This window comes from Aethina tumida, chromosome 6 (genome assembly GCF_024364675.1).
Source record: "Aethina tumida isolate Nest 87 chromosome 6, icAetTumi1.1, whole genome shotgun sequence".
Classification (NCBI taxonomy): Eukaryota; Metazoa; Arthropoda; class Insecta; order Coleoptera; family Nitidulidae; genus Aethina; species Aethina tumida.
The window spans coordinates 8,616,861-8,639,775 of NC_065440.1; the positions used below are offsets into that span (position 1 = coordinate 8,616,861).

Consider the following 22,915-nt stretch of genomic DNA (forward strand, 5'->3'; position numbering starts at 1 on the left):
TATGCTGAGTTTAAACGTGGTGGTACGGACACAAACAATGCGGAACGTTCGGGTAGGCCATTGGAAGCCGTTACACCGGAAAATGTGAGTGAAGTATTAAAAATCGCAATGAAAAATCTCAAAGTGAATGTCCGTGAGATTGCAGAAATGACACAGATATCATCTGGAAGCGTATTTACAATCCTTCATAAAAAATTGAGCATGAAAAAGGTTTTTTCCAAGTGGGTGCCGCGATTGCTTTCAGTGGAACAAAACAGCAAGCCACAAGTCCATGAAAACAAAGGCAAAATTGAACTAGTTGGGCTTTGATTTGCTTCTCCACCCCCCGTATTCGCCAGATTTAGCCCCCAGCGACTACTAGCTCTTTGCTGATCTCAAAAAAATGCTCCAGGGAAAAAAATTTGGCTCGAATGAGGAGGTCATTGCCGAAACTGAATCCCATTTTGAAGCAAAGGATAAATCCTTTTATAAACATGGTATAGAAATGTTGGAGAGGCGTTGGAACGATTGTATCACTCTAAAATGAGATTATACTGATAAATAAAAATGATTTTTGAAAAAAAAAATGTTGTTTTCGTTGTTAGTCTCGGGACTTATTGAACGATGTGTTACAATCTCTATACTGTGTAAATCGATAAATCTCCAAAGTTAGTGTAAATAATTTATACTAACGGAAGTTTATAGTGACAAAAGATGCTCAAAAGTTATTTTAAAAAAGGATAATTAAATTCCAATGTATTACCCACAAAGGAGAAAAAGTCTGAAAAACATATTAGACATTTGAAAAACTAAGCAAGTTAGTAAATGTTTTATACAAAGCAAGCAAGATGTTTCATAACACAATATGGTATATGAATATTATACATTTTCAGAGCAATATGGGCAGTCCACGCTGAGGTTTAAAAACCTAAAAAAAAATTGAAAATTATTTCTAGCTGACTTGACATTATTTTGGTCTTATTTTGTAGCCTATAATTAAAAATACAACTGTAAATATTATTAAATCTATAGATGACTTTTGTCCTGATGGATGGGTGGTATCCTTTTCAATTTTATGTCTTCCTTTATGACTTGTGTAATTTTCTTTTGTTTAGATTTATTGGTTTTAGGGCTGATCTGGGAGTATGACCTAAGATTATTGAGTAAAATATCATTTGTGGGTGACGACAAATTCTTAAAATTAATCCATTCTTGAATTCTGTTTCATTGTTGGCCATTAACATGAAGGGAAGTCCATGGTGGGTTTGTATGTATTTAGAAAAAGCAACGGTGATTGTTAGGAATTTCTGTAGTTTGGAAAATATCAAAGTATACTATTATTAGGGGTCTCCGTATTTGTTGACTAATAGTAGCAAAATAGTAGCGAGTTGACCCGCTGTAATTTGTATATGCTCAAAAATAGTTACTAGCTTGTCTGAAGGGGAGGATGCAGGATCTATCGGAGTGAGATTTGTTGACGAAAGATTTAACTGGGTAGAAACTAGATGAATTCGAGTTTTTGCTGAAATAAAGCCCCAAACGTTATACCCGTAATGGTTGTTCCAGATTTGAAAGATAACATTGTTATACCCAGATTTTAACTTTGGTTCGACTTTAACGCAGAACCTACAACTATTTTTATGTCAAATATAGTCTTACCTGAAAGGCAACAGGCCAGATTTTATCACCGTTATGCATTCGATAAACATGATAATTATCGGGAGACCTTTGTTAGTAAGTTCCGAGAGAACTTGTTTCTCCGAAACAGATTGACTCCACGAATTATTACAACCAACTTCCTATCGCCAGAAAGTTGGTGAGTGTTATATAGTGTACCCTTCCTATCAAAGGTCTCAATGATTCTAGAGTAGTCCTGGCACGTGCCGGGATGACTCTACGCCACTGGAGGTGTTGGTGACACGTTCCAGCTGGATATCTTCAGCCACAAATTTGCGCTGAAGGGATGACCATATGCGGTTATCCCTAATGTGTATTGGGGCAGCTTTTTCATAAAAACACTCTTCGGTCACTTTCACTGTCGCTACTGTCGTTACCGCTGTCAGTTTTTGACGGTGACGGAGGGGGGGAGGAAAATCATTATAGCCTCCATCTCCATTGGAGAGCACATAGTTTTTTGTCTCTTCAAAGGCGGTGGGATAGGATTAGGGTTGTCACTTACCGAACGGAGATAATCCCATTCAGTTAGTTCTTTAATCATGGCGTTTTGTGTCTCTATAGTTTCCATTAGAGAAATTATTTTACATTTCTTCGTCTTCGTGATAGTATTTTCATTGTTATCCATAGATGGCAGGTTTGGTAACTAGGGTTGCCAATCAAGTCATACCGGCAGGAGAAATAGTCTTAAAATGCTTAATCGATATAGGATCTGCTAAATCTTTTTCAACCCTTAGACAGCAAAAAAATTATTTTTCCAAATACATAAAAAACGATCTTTACCCAATCTCAGCGGCACATGATACCAGTCATAAACACTTTAGTATAACCACAGAACACCCAAGAAGTACCAATCTTTTACTAAAAATGAGAAACAACACTGGACAATAAATTGATTTGTAGTATTTAAATTATTCAATAGATGTCGCCTTTATAGTTTTCTGTATTTGACATTTGACAAAATTGGCGGGAATAGTTTCAAATTCCAATTAATTGGTATATTATAGGGTGATTTGTAAGAAATAAAACAAGCTATGGAATTAAAACATTTTTATTACAAATTATTTATTGTACATTATAAAAAATACATCAGTCTTCTGTATACTACATATTATATATAACAAAAATATATAAATAAATACAAATACAACACAATAACAAACAACATAAAAATAAATAATTCGAATTAGAATTCAAATTAGACAATAATCTTCCAAAAAAATAAAAAATTAAGATCTTTGGAAGTGGAAGGAATATATTGACTAGAATTCAAATTAGACAATGAATTTGGAAAAATATTAAAATTAAGATCCCTGGAAGTGGAAGGAATATGAGAATGAATGGTGGCAAAGGAAGTGTTTTAGGTTTAAGGCGACGAATTTTTCTTGTTATAGTGAAATCTGATGGAGAGAAATGGTCTTCACAGACATGACATGTTTTGATAGAAGAATAAATATTACAAATTGACAAATTGAACGCCATATTAAACTTAATTTAAAATCGGAAGGTGGCTTAAAAAACGATTTATTATTAAAATTAGAATTATGAACATCACTATAATATGTATTGAAACATAATATAATATATATATTAAAACACATTTTCACACAGTAACCAGACAGTGATTGAGACTCAGAACTCATGGCTGAATTTTATAAAATTATAAAATAAAATCACAGAAAAAAATTCTATATTTATTAAAACTACCTAATTCCCATTGATCGAACATTCCCAATCTAGTTGGAGAATACCCACTTTTAATAATATATGTAATAAGATTAACATACCTAAAAAGTGCAGTTTATTCTAGTTAAATCAATGGCCCGGCAGACTATTTAACCTACAAAATAACATTAATTTATTCAACAGATAAGAAAAAGTATATTGATATATAAAGCATCTTATTCAAATTTGAGATTATTTTATTTCTAATATGATTGTAATGTAAAGTAAACATCTTAAGTACTAAATTATTGAATTACAAAGCATAGTATCCAAGTATGATTTTATTTATTAAAAAATATAAGAAATAACTTACCTAAAACAAAAATTTTAAACCATTTTATTCATTAGCTGCATTCCATCCTCTCGGCACTTTCGGATAGAAGCCCACGCCATATTTAAATACTGCGTTGCTATTGGTCAAAAAATTATCGAATAAATCTAGTTAAATAGCCATTGCCAATTGTCATACCAACATTATAAACAACATATCAATTTTAGAAAACGAGTGTAACTTCGGGTACATTCGGCTGTTTCCAGTCGTTCCTATTCACTTGCCCCCCCCCCATGAATATAACTAAGGACGTACCTGACGTACTCCACTATTTCAATTTCCACGAAATTTTTGATTGCTATTAGGGTTAGATAATTGTGGTACCCTGGTAATTGTAATAAATAATACTCTGGTACTTTGGTAACCAAACTTGTTTATTTAAATCACAATAATACAGATCAATAACATAATAATTAAATAATAAACTTATTATAACACGGTCTAGTGTTGCCGTCTGAATGAGTCGTCTTCAGCATGTTACGTAGTTCAGCGTTAATTATTCATTATCGATAGGTCACCACATTACCTCTATCTTTTTCAGCTTCAGAGGAGTAACCTTTGGAACTTCTCCTTGGGGAGTCCTGATTTCTTCTCCGGGGATCCTGCTTTCTTCTGGGTGACTGGTGAATAACTCAAACGCACCGCTGGTAACCAATTTATGTATTGACGATATCTTATCTCGAATAGTTCTTCCAAACATCACTTGGGATGGTGTTGTACTACATGGTGTTATATTGTACATGAGTACAAATTTTTCTAATTCCTTCTTATGGTCAGTTTCATTAGTATATGAAATCTTATTTCTTGGCATCATATATTGCGGATAATCTTTTATAACGGGTGGAGAACTACCCAATGTTCGAGATATATTTTATATGAACTATTAGATGTTTTCAATTTATGTGCAAGCAAAGAAGTTCTTAGTGTAACAACTATGCAAAAGTGAAAGAAGATAGTTTTCAGAAATAAATGTAGAATATGAACGGTACGTTTTTATTCAAATTGACATATGCATCTTTACTGCCATTACTAGATGACATTTTTCAATCGCCACCTAAGGCCTCTGAAACAAAATTGCCCACTGAGGTGCTTAATTTCCTCGATGAAGCACGGAAAACTTTAGAAATTCTCCTAATAGATAAATTACCAATTACGCCGAAGAAACCATCCTCTAATTTAAGAGTTAGCAATGAGAAGTTGAAAGATAATTTTAAAACATACAAGCGACCGGAATGCTTTAAACGGAAGATAAAAAGTTTGAAGTCGATGTCATTGCTAGATGATAATGATAAATCATCAGACAATGTAGGAGATAGTAAAGAGAAATTGAAGATAAACTGTTCAGCAATTGAAACAAAAAAGGATTAGTTGAAAAGGAAATTGACCTTCCCAATGATGTCGTCAAATTCCTCCATAAGGCGCAAGCGTTCATAGCCATGCCCGTATTAGAAAAAATACCTGACACCCCACAAAAGTCGACGCAAAGGAAGAAATAAGGAGTAGTAAGATATATCCAGTGATGAAGGTAGATATACCATACCTTCCAGTCAGAAAGACATATAGAAGGTCCTTTCCAGCTACAAGAGGACATATAAGATCATCTCCATACCACCCAAAGATGTATATAAATATATTTTATATGGAAACAATGGTCAACAAAATTTAATGAAATTAAACGCCACGTCCTTAGCACTCTTAAAGAACCGATGACAAGAAAAGAACAGATTATAATAACCCGTCTTAGAGTCGGTGATACAAAACACACCCTCTAAGCGCCAAAGAACCACTATTTTGCGAGATCTGCCATTGATAACTAACTGTAAAACATATACTGACCGAATGTGAATAATTTCGAGAAGAAAGAATAGAAAACAACACACCCAACACTATCCAGGAAATCTTAGAAAACAAATTATCAGTTACTAACATAATACAATACCTATGTATTCATATGTATACTAAGATATGTAAATCATGAAAGCCTTAACCTTTACATTAAATATTGATATTTTTAAAAAATTTCTAACAAGCATAATTTCAGTATTCTTTTAGATCATTCACATTGAAAATCCATATCTATCTGAATTTTATTTTGATCTAAATCTGGTTACAAGGTTATTTGCAAACTCATTGTTCTTTAAATTTGACTCTGAAAAGTCATCTCCATCAAAACTGAATTGCATCTGGTATTAATAAATTATAATTTAGACACTTGACATCTGTTTCTAGTGAACTAAATGATAAAAGTTATTGTTTATTATTTGATGAAATATCTTTCTGTTCTGGATTACATTTCACAAAAAAAAAGAAATTTGTGGTTGGAAATTTAAACTTAATTATTATGAATATATAAGCTTAAACGTAAGAGATACCGTTTGCGTCCAAGGTAATATAAATAAATCGGCTTTAATAGTATAATTCTTTATATTATCAAAGTAACAGGGAAGGGGAAAAAGGAAATAAAGAAAAAACTGCAACCTGATCCTTAACAATTCTTTGTATTTCGATAATTTGTATTAACTTTGTTCTGGCATTTCTGCACTTGCTGACTATGTCCCTCCTGTCTGTGAAAATTGTTGCGCTGCCGCCTCTATCTGCCATCATGTCTTTTATTTCTTCCGCAGCTACTAGTACTGCTGCGGTTTCCCTCTCGCTTTCTTCAACGTTCCCCCTATAACTTCTCTTTATCTCGACATCCCGATATATATACTTCTAGCTGCTCGTCCCACCATTCTTGTCGTATTCTATTGGCCTTCTTTAGCTTTAAGGTTTCAAAACCTAGGTATTTACAATTTGCGCAACACTTCCCTTTCTTCGTGCAGTGTCTACCCTCGTGCTCTCCCGAGCAGTTGTAACACACCACATTCCAATCTTCTTTGCAGTATTTTGCTAAATGATCGAACCTACAGCACTTGTAACAAATCGTAGCACTGTGGTTCTCCCTCACATATCAAGTTTCGCCATTAATTATATCCTCCCCTTTTCCATTATTTTCCCAAAAATTCCCCCTTCCACCTTTAATATGATATTCTCTCTCATAAGGTATCTGCACTTGTATCTCTTAATTATTTTGATTTCTTCCGCTTTGACTGTTCTTTTAATTGTTTCTTCTAATTCCTCGATGATTACCTCGTCTTTTACTCCTTTTTTCACGCCTTGTATTTCTAATTTAGGTCTGATTAGTTTCTCCACCTCCATCTCAATATTTTCCCTGCTATCTTTTTCCAGTTTCCTTTTAATTTTTTCATTCTCCTCTGCCGTGTTGTTTTTTTATCAGTATTCGGTTACCTTTAATAACTTTCACTGACTTCATGTTCAGTCTATGCAATCCAAAGTCCTCTACTTTTTTTTCAACATCCTTTTTGTTCCCGGCGTCCTTTACCTTTATGACTAACTCCTTCTTTCTTTCCTCCTTTGTTCTTGTAATTTGCCATTCCGTTACTTTCCCTGCTTTTTCTAATTTCCTTTCGTGCCTTCCTTGCTGTCTCTTTTGTTCCATTTTATTTCCAGGCTCCTCCCGTTTGTCTTCAGATCCTTAACAGTTCTTTGTATTTCGATAATCTGTAACTTTGTTCTGGCATTTCTGCACTTGCTGACTATGTCCCTCCTGTCTGTGAAAATTGTTGTGCTGCTGCCTCTATCTGCCATTATGTCTTTTATTTCTTCCGCAGCTACTAGTACTGCTGCGGTTTCCCTCTCGCTTTCTTCAACGTTCCCCCTATAACTTCTCTTTATCTCGACATCCCGATATATATAGTTCTAGCTGCTCGTCCCACCATTCTTGTCGTATTCTATTGGCCTTCTTTAGCTTTAAGGTTTCAAAACCTAGGTATTTACAATTTGCGCAACACTTCCCTTTCTGCGTGCAGTGCCTACCCCTGTGCTCTCCCGAGCAGTTGTAACACCACATTCCACTCTTCTTTGCAGTATTTTGCCACATGGCCGAACCTACAGCACTTGTAACAAATCGTAGCACTGTGGTTCTCCCTCACATATCAAGTTTCGCCATTAATTATATCCTCCCCTTTTCTATTATTTTCCCAAAAATTCCCCCTTCCACCTTTAATATGATATTCTCTCTCATAAGTTTTCTGCACTTGTATCTCTTAATTATTCTGATTTCTTCCGCTTTTACTGTTCTTTTAATTGTTTCTTCTAATTCCTCTATGATTACCTTGTCTTTTACTCCTTTTTTCACGCCTTGTATTTCTAATTTAGATCTGATTAGTTTCTCCTCCTCCATCTCAATATCTTCCCTGTTATCTTTTTCCAGTTTTCTTAATTTTTTCATTCTCCTCTGCCGTGTTGTTTTTTATTAGTATTCGGTTACCTTTAATAACTTTCATTGACTTCATGTTCAGTCCATGCAATCCAAAGTCCTCTACTTTCTTTTCAACATCCTATTTGTTCCCGGCGTCCTTTACCGTTATGACTAGCTCCTTCTTTCTTTCCTCCTTTGTTCTTGTAATTTGCCATTCCGTTGCTTTCCCTGCTTTTTCTAATTTCCTTTCGGTTGTTCTGGTTTTTTCGGCATAGGTTGCAGTTTTTTCTACATTTCCTTTTTCTCCTTCCCTGTTACTGTTGTTGCTTGTTTCCATATATATATATATATATATATATATATATATATATATATATATATATATATATATTGGGGTGTTCATGTTAAACGCAAGTAGTACTATGGGTTGCATATAGTACTTGGGTGGAATCAGCGGAAGTGCTAAGCAGGGGATGGTATTCCAACCGACGGTGGCGGTAGAGAAGACCTGCGAGGGCGGATAGTTATGTTTCGTCAGGAAAGCTAAGTAGAAGTCTTGGCTCGGCATAACCGTCGGGATCACCGCGTTTCATACGACTCCTAATTGGTTGACTATTACTTATAATCCGGTACCTGTTGGTTCAATTACATTGCAAAGACTATTTGCGTATTAATTAATATTCGAAATGGCCTATAATCCTGACTGCGCTACGGCATATTTATAATATGGAAACAATAGTCAACAAAATTGAATGAAATTAAATGCCACGTCCTTAGCTCTCCTAAAGAACCGATGAAAAGAAAAGAACAGATTATAATAACCCATTTTAGAGTCGGTGATATAAAACACACACCCTCTAAGCGCCGAAGAACCACTATTTTACGAGATCCACCGTGGTCAACTAATTGTAAAATATATACTGATCGAATGCGAATAATTTCGAGAAGATTAGAAAACAACACACCCAACACTATCCAGGAAATCTTAGAAAACAAATTATCAGTTACTAACATAATACAATACCTATGTATTCAAATGTATACTAAAATATGTAAATCATGAAAGCCTTAACCTTTACATTAAATATTCAAATTTTTAAAAATTTTGTTAACAACAAAATTTCAGTATTTATTTAGATCATTCACATTGAAAATCTATCTGAATTTTGTTTTGATCTAAATCTGGTTACAAGGTTATTTGCAAACTCATATCACTCTGAAAAGTCATCTTCATCAAAACTAAATTTTCGTATCAATAAATTATATTTTGGACCCTCGACTTCTGTTTCTCGTGAATTAAATGATAAAAGTTGTTGTCTATTATAATATAATTCTTTATATTATCAAAGTTCCCCTTCTGAAACATATTTTCCAATTAACAATCGTCGCATTCATATAATTTTCGATGTTTCGCACATTAGACCGAAAGCAAGAACAGTAACAGGGAAGGGAAAAAAGGAAATAAAGAAAAAACTGCAACCTATGCCGAAAATACCGGAACAACCGAAAGGAAATTAGAAAAAGCAGGGAAAGCAAGGGAATCGCAAATTACAAGCACAAAGGAGGAATGGAAAAAGGAGCTAGTCATAAAGGTAAAGGACGCCGGGAACAAAAACGATGTTGAAAAGAAAGTCGGGGACTTTGGATTGCATATACTGAACATAAAGTCAGTGACAGTTATGAAAGGTAACCCAATAGTGACAAAAAAACAACACGGCAGAGGAGAATGAAAAATTTAAAAGGAAACTGGAAAAAGATAACAGGAAAGATATTGAGATGGAGAAGGAGAAACCAATCAGACCTAAACTAGAAATACAAGGTGTGAGAATAGGAGTAAAAGACGAGGTAATCATCGAGGAATTAGAAGAAACAATTAAAAGAACAGTTAAAGCGGAAGAAATTAGAACAATTAAGAGATACAAGTGCAGAAACTTTATGAGAGAGAATATCATATTAAAGGTGGAAGGGGGAATTTTTGGGAAAATAATTGAAAAGGGGAGGATAATAATTAATGGCGAAACTTGATATGTGAGGGAGAATCACAGTGCTACGATTTGTTACAAGTGCTGTAGGTTCAGTCATGTAGCAAAATACTGCAAAGAAGATTTAAATGTGGTGTGTTACAACTGCTCGGGAGAGCACGAGGGTAGACACTGCACGAAGAAAGGGAAGTGTTGCGCAAATTGTAAATACCTAGGTTTTGAAACCTTAAAGCTAAAGAAGGCCAATAGAATACGACAAGAATGGTGGGACGAGCAGCTAGAATATGTATATCAGGATATCGAGATAAAGAGAAGTTATAGGGGGAACGTTGAAGTAAGCGAGGGAGAAACCGCAGCAGTACTAGTAGCAGCGGAAAAAATAAAGAATATAATGGCAGATAGAGGCTGCAATGCAACAACTTTCGCAGACAGGAGGGACATAGTCAGCAAGTGCAGAAACTCCAGAACAAAATTAATACAAATTATCGAAATACAAAGAACTGTTAAAGATCAGAAGACAAACGGGAGGAGTGGTTAGTTTTTTTAAACATATTGAAACCTTTGGCAATCATTGTGATTTTTATAATTCCAAGACTGTTTAGACCTAGACACGCTTTGCATGTAAAGTAGATACTCCATCTCGTGGACAAATCACATGGCGGGTCTCCGCGTCACAGTTGAGAGGAAGAAGTAATTATGGTTACTGTCTTTTGGAGTTTTTTACCGTGTTTTCAGCAATTTCTTCTTTAGTTTTGTGTTCTACATGCAATAGAGATTAAACTCTCACGAACGGCTTAACGTGGACTAGGTTTTAAATTTGCATTACAATGCAGTTGGGAGAGCGTACAATATATATACAATCATGTCCATTCATAGAAAAATCATTTGAAGTGAACCGAAAAATAATATTTACTATGCGGATTTTGGGAGTTGGCAGGGAAGGAATCAACATCTTCTGTAGTCTGATGGATATTTCTAAAGAATTATCAATTGGTACTTACTACAATTGTGTCAAAAACATACATTTAGCTGCATCTGCAGTTTATAATATCGTCATTTCCAAATCTGTATATTAAGAAAAAGATTTAATTTCAGATTGTGATTCAAATGCAAGTCCAACGGAATTTACTGTTTCTGGTGATGGGACTTGGGAAAAAAGAGATTTTAATTCTCTATTCGGAGTTACTACACTAGTAGCAAAAAATTTCATTAAAGTTGTTGATACAGTTGTCAAATCTAGTTTCTGTCAAGGATGTAAACTTTGGAACTTGGGCAGGTACAAGAGGAGAAAGAACAAGAAGAGTCAGTCAGATAGTCCGATTGAAACTGACAGCCCTGAGCGTTAGATATAAATAACCACAATGATTGAAAATAAATATTAGTACCGTGTATATAAACTGTAAATAGTGTATATATTGTTTATAGAGTTTTAGTTTAAGTTAGTCAGTTTTATTTTCACATTGCCAGAACCCCGGAAAACTGTTACGGAATTAAGAAAACCTGTTTCAGCAGTTCATAATGTATTTATAGGTAATGTCGAGTTTTAAAAATTTCATATAATACAAATGGCAAAGAAACTCTGTATGATTTTTGCAAACATAGCAAAACAAATTTTGAGTTCCCAGCTAAACCCTCATCAAACGGTGTCTGAATATCTAAATAATGCGGTCAAAACCACCGAACGTTTCAAATTCACTGAACTTTTATTGAAGTAAGGGAAGCATTTGACAAAGCAAAGAATAAAATTAGTAGGGACATATACAACATTAGTGCCTGATTGTTAAAACATATCAAAAACATAATATCGCCTGTGACTAAATTATTACCATAATAGTTCTACGGATGAAGATCCACAACATGTGTATTGCCCACCTGGTGCACCTTGGTGTACGTGGAAAAAAGCTACATCAGAGAATACCTTAGAGGAGTTTCGACATGAAAATCTTCCTCTATATGATAAAGTTAATTATAAAACCAATTTATGAGAGTTTATCATCAGAGAAATTATTAACTCGATGTTTAGGTTCAGAAACTCAAGATAATAACAGTTAAGCAAGATATTACACTACGCTAGAATAATAGGTCATACATTATTACCCCATGAACACAAGACGTAGCAACTCAAGAGACGATCGATTAAACAGCCCGGCACTAACGTTTCCCAACCGAAATCGAAAAGTGGAAATTTCGAAGTCAATAATAGACATAGTAAATAGGATAAATGAGGTAAAATTACTACACACAAGGAAATAATGAGTGTCGTATGTAAAACCAAAAACACATTAAAATGAATCCTTGTTAAAGTAAATAGAAAATATCTTAAATCCAACCGACACATAAGAGATAAATAAACCGTAACAACTTTTAACAATTTAATTTGTAAACTAAATTCAGCCTTAAAATACTTGTTATAATTGTCAATTCATCAACTCCAATGTTCAAAGAGCAGCAGGTTATAAACCTTAGTTGAGACAATTGAACATGTACACAAGAGGATATATACTGTTGAAGGAATAAATTACATTGTAACAAATTACATACTAAATACGTAAAATTACTTATGAAAAGTCCACAACTGGAGCACCAACTCGTGCTTAGTTCGAAGCCGAGATTATTTTGGTGTCCTAGTAGATTGATACAATCTATTGGCTCGAGTGGCTGAAGAAAGTAAGACTCGGATGAGTGGTTTCCGAATAAATGATCCTAATACCTAAAATATATAGAGGTCACAAACGTTAGAAAATATTGTAACTATATACTTACTGATATATTTATAATTTGCTAAATTATTTGGGTGGGCGTGAGACGCGGACATGCCGAAAAGGACGCCATTTTTATTCGAACTCTTGAATTGTACTGTTGATACCCCGTCCACGAATAAACCGTTGTCTATTTGTGTCATTGCATCATTTCATCAACCCTCGTTTAACAATACTGAAAATAAAATATGTTTAAAATCATTAAAAAAAATCGATAAAATTTTAAATTAATTTAAAAAAAAGTAACAACATAAATTATTTAAACAAAAACATAAAAATTCATTGAATGTTTAAAATATGACAAATTTTACAATTTTAAGTTAAAAATCATTGAAAAAGCTTTGAAAAAATTATTTGAAAAATATATAAAAATTTTAAGGTGAAAGTTGCTGAATGAATTTTTTAGAAAGATTTTAAATTCAATTATTCCCTTTGAAATAAAAATGTTGGACATATTTTGTTGAGTGGAGTCTGTAGAAAAGGATCAAAATGAGGTTTGTGGCAATTAACCTTTTAAAAAAATTAGCCCCCTTTAATTGATCTGGAAATAATTATGATAGTTAAAATACCTGTATACTTACATTTTAGAGTTGGGTTTCCGATTCATTTTAATTCCTTCTTTCATAACATTTTATAACAGTTTAATTATTCATTTGTTCTTAAAAACTTGCACCTTATTGGAAATGTTTTTAATTTCCGAGTCCAATGCTAAAAGCAAAAAACAATATTAACTATTTATATAGTACATAAATTAAAGAGTATGTTTAATTTAATTTATTGTGATAAATGACTAAAAATAATTGCTCATTATACAGACTTATACAGAGCACTTACATAACCATTTTAAGCAGTTAAAATATGTAATATTGTCTTTAACTAAACAAGAAAATTGTTGGACTATATGTCCAATTTCTTTATTTCCATATATTATTCATTCAAAATTTATTTCTACAATACAAATCTGGACGGTTGTAATTGCAGTTTTTAAAACACACAATCAGTATAATAATTGGCAAAATAGTAAATGTGAAACTGACCCTTTATATTTGAGTTTCTAATTCATTTCATTTTCTCTTTTTGTAAAATTTCATGTCAGTTTAATGTCCTAAGGAACTTACAATTTTATGAAAAGCTTTTTACTTTCTGGCTTAAATGTTATCTACTTTTTTAAAATAAAATAATTTTATGCAATAGTTAAGTTAAAAAATATAGTGGACTAACACCAATTGTGACAACATTTAAAATTTATCCATATTTTAAAATTGTAATCCCTTTAAAAATACACAATCGGTGTGATACTATGCAAAATTAGTTTATAGTGAATATGAACCTAACCTTTTATATTTACACTTATGATTTATTTCCTTTCCTCATAACATAACATCCCAGTTTAATTTTTCTTTTATCCTAAGGAACTTTCAATTTGGTGGGAAGCTTTTTAATTTTGTGGTTAAATGCTGAAAAGAAAAAATCGATATTAATTATTAAAACTATCAAAATAATTTTATATAATAGTTATTAATACTAATTATTATATATAAAATTTATATTTTTGCAATACATAACTGAACGATTGTAATATTATACTTAAAAGCAAACTATCGGTATCATACAAAGCAAAATTAGTTAACAGTAAATGTGAGACTGGCCATTTATATTTACATTTCTGATTCGTTTTATATCCTTTCCTCATAAAATGACATGCTGTTTTAATTTCTCATTTGTCCTAAGGAACTTTCAATTAGGTGGGAACCTTTTTAGTTTCTTGGTTAAATGCTGAAAACGAAAAATCGATATTAGTCATTCAATTTAATAAATTAATTTTGTATAATAGTTATATTAAAAATATAGGATAGTATAACATATATACTAACTTATTATGGGTGACAAATTTTGTAGATTGATACCAATTGTGATAATATTTAAAATAGAAAAGACACCTTGGAGGTAACTTATGATAACTGATCATATTTAAATAATCAAAAATAATTGCCCAGCACACATATTTATACTAAACGTATACACAATAAAGTTGAACAGTTAAAATTTGTAAGATAACCCTTAGTACAATAATTTACTTATCCATATATTAATGAAAATTTATGTTTTTATAATATAAAACTGAACAGTTGTAATTGTGTTTTTAAAAACACATAATCAGTATGCAAAAGTTGTTTATAGTAAATGTGAGACTGACCTTACATTTCTGGTTCATTTTATATCCTTTCCTCATAAAATGACATGCCGGTTTTTTTTATTTGTCCTAAAGAACTTTCAACTTTGTGGTAATCTTTTATTTTGTAGTTAAACGCTGAAAACAAAAATCGATATTAATTATTCAATTTATTAAAATAATTTTATATAATAGTTATACGTTCAACATTTACTTATCTACATACATAACTGAATGATTGTAATATTATACTTAAAATTAGTTTACGGTAAATGTGAGACTGACCTTTAATATTTACGTTTTTGATTCATTTCAATTCCTTTCTTTCTAACATTTCATGCCAGTGTAATTTCTCATTTGTCCTAAGAAATTTACAACTACTGAAAAGTTTCTTCGTTTCTTGCGCCGTTGCTAAAATTAAAAATTCAGTATTGGTTATTAAAAGCACCTTATAGTTTATATACATAGTATATCATGAATAATTGAGCAAAGAATAACCAAACAAACCAAAAACGTCATTTTATATATTCCTTGATGTGCACACCGCCACGATGACATCAAAGAGTGGCGGGTTGCAAACTGGATGGACAATAATATTGTTAGCAATATAATTTTATCCATTCTACAAAATTTAAATTTTACAATTTTGTATAATTTATATAGTAACCTATTGTGTGTGGAAAATATTTTATATTCTCAATTAAGACGACATTCAATACAAAAAAGACGTCTTGAAAGTAACTTGTGATAACTGATATTATTTAAATAACTAAAAATAATTGCTAACTATACATAATTATTCAGAGCACATTTTTGAACAGTTAAAATTTGTCTAAATAAAGAGTAGGTGACTACATTTTACAAATCGACACGTATATTCTTTTTTGTTGATTTCATTTTTATTTATTTATTTTAATATAGTATCCGTGCGTCAAAATTATTGTCTTTTACTTTGTTCCATTTAAAATGTCTGAAAATTTCTATTTCTGATGGGTTAAACTCTAGATTAGGTAAAATGACGCACCGTATTAGAACAAACAATATAACAAATTTGAAAAAAACACAGACGGACACCAATATGAAACAGTAATGTGAAGTAAATTTGATAAATAAGTAGCTCCCCTTATTTATTTTATTATCTTTTATTAAATTTTATAGATTTATATATAATTTAAATTTGTTAGATAAATTTATTTGTTGTGTTTATTTTAGAAAAATATTCATTCAATATAAACTAATGGAGAGACATTTTACTAGGAATTAATTATAAACAAGCTATCACCAAAAAGAATAAACAAACAAGTAAAATTGTATTTACGTGGAATTATTGATTTTATTTGTATCTCAAATATTGACAAATGCAAAAATATTGAAAATAATTTTAAAAAATTGATTATTTTCTTAATCTTGGTTTATTGAAAAATAATGTTTAGAATGTGATGAATACTTTTATCAGGTACCAATTTTATTTGCTTTTACATGTTTGACAAGAAAAATAGAAAGTTTACAAGAAGTTAATTCAGTTTTCGTTAAACATCGAAGATCAATAATTATTCTTAAATTATAACCAAACCAAACTTAACTAGTATGTATTGTTTAATTTTTTATGTATTTTATAATTTTTTAATTATATTTATATATAGATTTATTTTATACAAATTTTTTAAATAAATTAATTAGAAAAATATTGTTTATTTTTTCATACCTTGTCTATATGATTAATAAATTGTTTATATAGAAAAAATTAATATTTGCTTAACAAATAAATTTTGTTTGAATTTATATGAATATAATATATTTTTTGTAATATAAAACGGTGTGTATGAAGCTGGACGATGTGGAACCCGATTGCCAAATACATAACTAAAACTATGATCAATCGTGACATTGATTTAGGAAATCGCCTCGTTCTTCAGTAACTATTTCGTCGTTAAAAGCGCGACAAAGTCGATCCAAAGAATTACCACTCCTAAATCGATGTATTAAAATGTCGACACATCTTACTACGGTGCTATGAAACCAAGTATAACTTGTTTGAATTGTAGACAATATCTACGGAGACTAGTTGGAAAGAGAAAGATATTAAGTACTAGAAGCCAACAGTTAATCTTGGTGGTGGGAATACGAATTGAAGACAAAATGGGTCGTATTGTCTATAAAAATTTATTCGCAAGTCATGTGATGCCCTTTGCGGACATTTCAAATTGTTTTATAAAAACTGGATTACAAGTACAAAATGTGCAATATTAATTTCCCAAAGAATTTCGTATTTTCAATAGAATATGTGAAGTCTAAGTTACATAACATAGAAAGTATATTTCCTTCCATTTATATGACATTTATATTAAGATTCCTGCTGTTAAAATATCACCCGTAGTCTAAATATAATCCTTAATTATTTTAATGTAATTATTATTTTTTTATTTTAGTATATCATTAATTAAACGGAGAATTTCTTTATTTAAGGTCAGCAACAGATCTGCAGTTACACTTCGAATTCAGAATGGCTTGTTACTCTCCCTACTAATTTTGAGTTTATATATTTTAATTTTTAAATGGGTGAACTTTTTATTATTGTTGTTTATGGAAAGATTATATAATTTATTAATTCTGATAGAATATTTATTGCTTAGAATTTATTTTAGAACTTCTAATGTCGAATGCGATACGGTAAAAAACGTACGGTATGAATATAATTCTTAATTACCAACATATATCATAATTAATTAAAATTTCTTTTAAAATAAATATATTAGAAGACAACAATTAGATGCTATTATATGAATTAAACAATCATAACTGCAACTATAAAACAATTGTATACATTAATATCCGATTCAAAATGAATAATGTGAACACAGCAATATTCATGATTTGTCAAAAAATAAGCATACGAGCAACAATACATCTGAAAAGATTTATGTAATATTGCCGCATTTGAACATTTTGAACGCTGACCGTACTATGCATGAGTGGTCTGCCACTTTCCGAAGCGCTTGACCTCGACTGTCACATTCTGTTATCGTGCATCGTTTTGGTTCAAAAACTGAATTAGTATAACATACTGCCTGAAGTGTATCGAAATTACAGAATTATATTTTATACTATAAAGAAGACTGCAAGGATTGAAATACGCCAAATTATTAACTAATTTTGTAAGCTTTAGTTATTCAGAGAATATTTTTTGTGTTTTGTTGAAATTGTCATAATAACTACAATATTTAAAGCGATTATTTAAATAATAAATATTAAAATAATCTTAATTAATATTATTTTGAATTATTTTAAAAATGATTTAAATTAGTATTTGAACTATTGTGATATATTTTAAAAATATTTCAAATACAACAAGAAACAAAGATTAACTATTTTCATAACAAAATCAAGTATTTACGAAACGTAAAATAGTTGAAATTTCTCGATATACGACAATTACTTAAATGTTATCAGTATGTAATATTCTATTTAATAATAATAATGGCAATTGTTAATTGTATTTACTCTTATGCTGTTTTTTAAAACTTTATTTTATGGACAATTTTGCAATTAATTTCTTTATGTAGATTAAAATTAAAACAATAAAATAACAATAATTATTAACAATTCAACAACATTTCGTTGTAAAAATCGAAGAAAACGGAATTTGGAACTATGAATTCAAAAATACCACTTTGGTTTGTTCAAAAAAGATCCTCCCTTGTCTTTCATTTATTGTTTCTTTGAATATTATTTGTTATTACATCTTATAACTCATTCATTATTTGTAATCTGTTTCTATACATGGTATTCTTTAAATGTTGTTGAATACAGTTTAAATAGCCTCGAGTGTAAAATATTAAAAATATGTATACATTAGGTTTTCATGTTATATAATTTTGTAATTACTATTATTTATTTTTTTTTTAATTGATATTTATTTTAAAATAATAAATTAAATATCTATATTGCAAATGAATTTAAAAAAATTATAAGATTAAGATATAAGATATTTATTGAGTAAACATATATAATATATTAGTCATTTACACATATTTTGTACTTTTATATTTATTTAAATTGTTTATGAGATTCTGTACGTAATATTATACAAATATTTAGAAATTTGAGAAAAAAATAAATGAATAAATAGAATGACTAAATTATATGAATTGCCTGATTTTTAAAATTATTTTATACTTTCACTATTTTGATATATTTTTATCAACAATGAATTTTTTGATACATAATTTGAAATTAATATATAATATATAATTCACAAAATTCACGTCGTGTTTCGATTCGATTCTTAAATCTTGATCATTTTAGACCTCAGAAAGTCGGTTTGTAGAATGGTCAGAATGTTTCTCAGTTCACAATTAATTTTATAATCACAAAATTGTATTTATTTTATTATATGGAACATTAAATTGCAATATAATTTTTAAAATTAAAATACTTGATAATAAATGTTATATTATAATGAAAAACCTAAATCATTAAATCTTTAAGGAAAATTATTCGCATACGCGTTTCTTCGTTTAGATTCATATTTGTTGCTTCTATTCGCAATAACAATTTACATTGAATCGACAACACATTAGGGAATCTCATCTTACGATGTGGTGTGGAGTGGTGTGGAGTAGGCAGTGCATGGTAATATAGAATGTGACCGTATACCGCCTGACGCCAATGAAGTGGCGAACGAGTATAGTATATTGTAAACAGTTTAACACATTTATATATAGAAAAATAAATGCACACAAACCTCAGATAATTTAACTTGTAGTTTGAATTGCATTAGGGTCTTCATAAAAACCTTTTCATTAAATATTTGGATTTTTCTACTACAAGTGTGAACTAAACCAGTCTATATACGAAATTGTCTGATTTACGTTCTACACCTCTGGATGACTAATATACATGTTATGCAATTGATAAAGTGGATTCTACTAACCTAAAAACTGAATGTTGGATTTGTTTCTCATCGACCAATTGTGTAGGATTTGCTTCATCGAACGATCCATCCACAACCACGGAACAACCTAAACTGAGCAAACGCCATTTTGTTGGGGGTTTTGAAGATTGCTCTGTCGTCGATATTATGGTTTCTGCGCATATAGAAACGGACATATAGAAACGGCCGCAAAATTAACGCTTTTTCGACGCGCGACAAAGGAAACTAATTATTTGATGTGTGAGTGTTGGCGTGTGTTTTTGCTGCATTTCGTACATACGTAATAATTTCGTAAATTTTAATGGTAAGTGCATTATAGCGGCCTGAAATTATGTTGGTACTTCCCACAGGCATAGAAAACCTAAAAAGTACCAACTCAATGTTATAAACGAGAAACATAACTGGGCACGATTTCGGGATGTAGCCATGTTGCCATTTTGAATGCGGTGTTGTCTTTTCTTACATATTTTGTTTATCTGTCCCTTTTTTAGAGCGGGAAACCTTTCATTTAAAATTTTCAATTTCAAATGTGTATAGGTTAGGTTTTTTCAAAGGTATATAAAAACAAAACAATTAAATATTTCACATCAACTTTATTATATATCAATGGTAAAAACAAAAAACATTAAAATATACATACTATATAACCAGAATTAAATCAGAACAAATATTTTCTAATCTTAATTTAAGCTTTTAATTTTGAAATTTTAGAAATAGTATTTCGATGCATCTTATACAAGAATTCTTCTCAGCATTATTATTACTAATTGTAGTTTTAACACAGACAGAAGATACAGATTTACAGATATGAATTATTTGAAAGAATAGGGCAAAAACTAGAACTAGGAATTTTGGATACTTGAACATTATTAATACTAATAAAAGTAGAAAGAACTGCAGAAAAATGTGTAGTGGAACAGGAAAAAGACTTATTCTTAAAATTGAAATTTTTAACATTAATAAGATATTTGTTAGAACATTTAGAATAACTACAATATTTACTATTATAACCAAAAACTAGAGATTGCTGAGAAAAATCCATTATAAAATTTATTCTATTATATTATTATCATATATATACCTGAAAGTATTTTTTGCATTGGGGATCCTTAAAGATACATCTCTTCAAGAGGTCATCTAACCTAAAACCGTAATGTAATTAATACAACTGCTGTATAAGAACTTTATGAAATTTTGCAATAATAACTGACCAGCAAAAATGAAATGAATTAAGAAAAATTTTACATTAAATTCAATGATTGAACAATTTAAATAAACAACATTCTAACAAGCTATGCAAAATAATATACAATAACAAATACAAACAATTAAATTATATATAGTGGTATATAAAAAGATTCTTACCAGAAATATACTTTCTCAAAGTACTAACATTCCTCGACCACGCTCTCTTCTCTAATCTAAAAACTACTGAATTTCGCCATTCTAAAATCTAGTAAATTACTAAAATCACTAAATATTCCCTATACATCTCAGAAATTTTTGGGGAATTTCCATTACCAATTTTTAAAATTAAACATTAAAAATCCCTACAACCCCAAACAAAAAGGTCGTGCCTTTTCGACGATTCCGAACGTCTATCATCGGCTGTTGCCCCTCCGTCCCTATTCGCTTGGCCCCCCCTGCACAGGCGCATTACCAACAAGAACTCTCACAACGTTGCCGCATTTGACATTTTATTACTTTTTGAGATATTTTGTGGTTGTTTTTTATATTCCGATGTGAGCCAAAAATGTACATTACAAATAATTTAAACGCTCTAATTAATTAAAAATAGATTGTTCCCTTTGACAAACTAAGAATGAATTAAGGAAATTTCGGTTACTCTTATACTTATTTCGTCAAACAAATTCGTGTAAAATGTAATGTGAAATAAATAGAACTTCTGATGTTCCAAACTGGTGCTTTTTGCCCTCATTCACATGTTTTCTATATTCTATAAATTATCGGGATTCGCATCCCATTTGAGATAATCCACCCATTTGAGATAATTGTTTATATTCACGACTCTACCTATTTTCTGCCATTATAAACCGACAATTTTTTTTTCATAATAAGATTAAATAAGAAGTAAGTTTTGAGAGAGTTAAAAAAATTAATATTTCTTAGAGGAAACTTTTGCTTGAAATTTTTATGATCATATTTTTTGGACTATATGCTTATTTTTTTCAATAAATTCATCAAATGTAGCACATTTTTAAAAGAAAATTAATATGTAACATAATTTTCCAATTTTTTATGAATATTTGAAAATTTAACAATTTTTATTAAATTGTAGCTTCACGTTTTATATAATAAAAAATCAAAAAATTATATATTTACTTCATATATTTTTTAAATATTATATTTTTGGCGTGATGAAATATTTGTCTTGGTCAAATGAAAAAATAAGATATTTATCAGAGAAGAATTAATTTTAAACTTGAACAATACTGATTTTTGACGTTTTATAAAAAATTCATATAATTTTATATTTTTTTTCAGAAAGCTTATCAAAAATAGAATATTAAAAAAAAAGAAATATAAACCAAATCTAACCTAACCTAAGATATTTTTTTTCAGAAAGTTTATCAAAAATAGAACATTATAATATATAAAATTGTTCCGTTTTTGTTATTACATTACAAATATTTGAAAATTATTGTTAAAATATTTACAATTTAAGTAATCTTATATATCTAATTTATTATTGTTTATTACTTAAACCCGCAAAAATCAGCATTTTTTTTCTAATTTTAAATTAATTTTTCTGCAAGGATTTTTTTACTTCACCAAAACATATTCTTTAATGCGCCAAAAAAATTTTCAATTTTCAATATTATTATTATTCATGGCTTATATTATAATTAAAATAAACCTATGAATATCTAAAAATACTAAGCTAAAGCTATAGCACAATCTGTAAATAGGTGAAATAATATTAATAATATAATTTACAAATAAATTAGTTTTTACTTACCAACAAAATTAATATAAATCACACAAATCAACCACAATAAAAATTATCTATAAATCAATAAAAAATCATACTAATCCAAATTAATAAACACGGAAATAAATTCAGGATGAATATAATT

General features: G+C 30.1%; 2 long non-coding RNA genes across 4 annotated transcripts; both read right to left on the reverse strand.

Annotated features, from left to right (window-relative positions):
* Positions 1 to 12,425: 12,425 nt before the first annotated feature.
* Positions 12,426 to 13,366, reverse strand: LOC126265899 (uncharacterized). The gene is made up of 3 exons (XR_007548387.1): positions 13,293 to 13,366; positions 12,716 to 12,886; positions 12,426 to 12,662 (listed from the first exon to the last, which is right to left on the reverse strand). It is a non-coding gene; the product is annotated as an uncharacterized LOC126265899 (long non-coding RNA).
* A 686-nt stretch (positions 13,367 to 14,052) lies between these two features.
* LOC126265890 (uncharacterized) lies at positions 14,053 to 20,023 on the reverse strand. Of its 3 annotated transcripts, none has more exons than XR_007548373.1 (5): positions 19,818 to 20,023; positions 15,170 to 15,295; positions 14,914 to 15,022; positions 14,374 to 14,487; positions 14,053 to 14,168 (listed from the first exon to the last, which is right to left on the reverse strand). It is a non-coding gene; the product is annotated as an uncharacterized LOC126265890 (long non-coding RNA). The 3 variants fall into 3 exon arrangements; XR_007548374.1 differs by having other exon boundaries at positions 14,909 to 15,022; XR_007548375.1 differs by lacking the exon at positions 19,818 to 20,023 and adding an exon at positions 15,349 to 15,440.
* Positions 20,024 to 22,915: the final 2,892 nt, after the last annotated feature.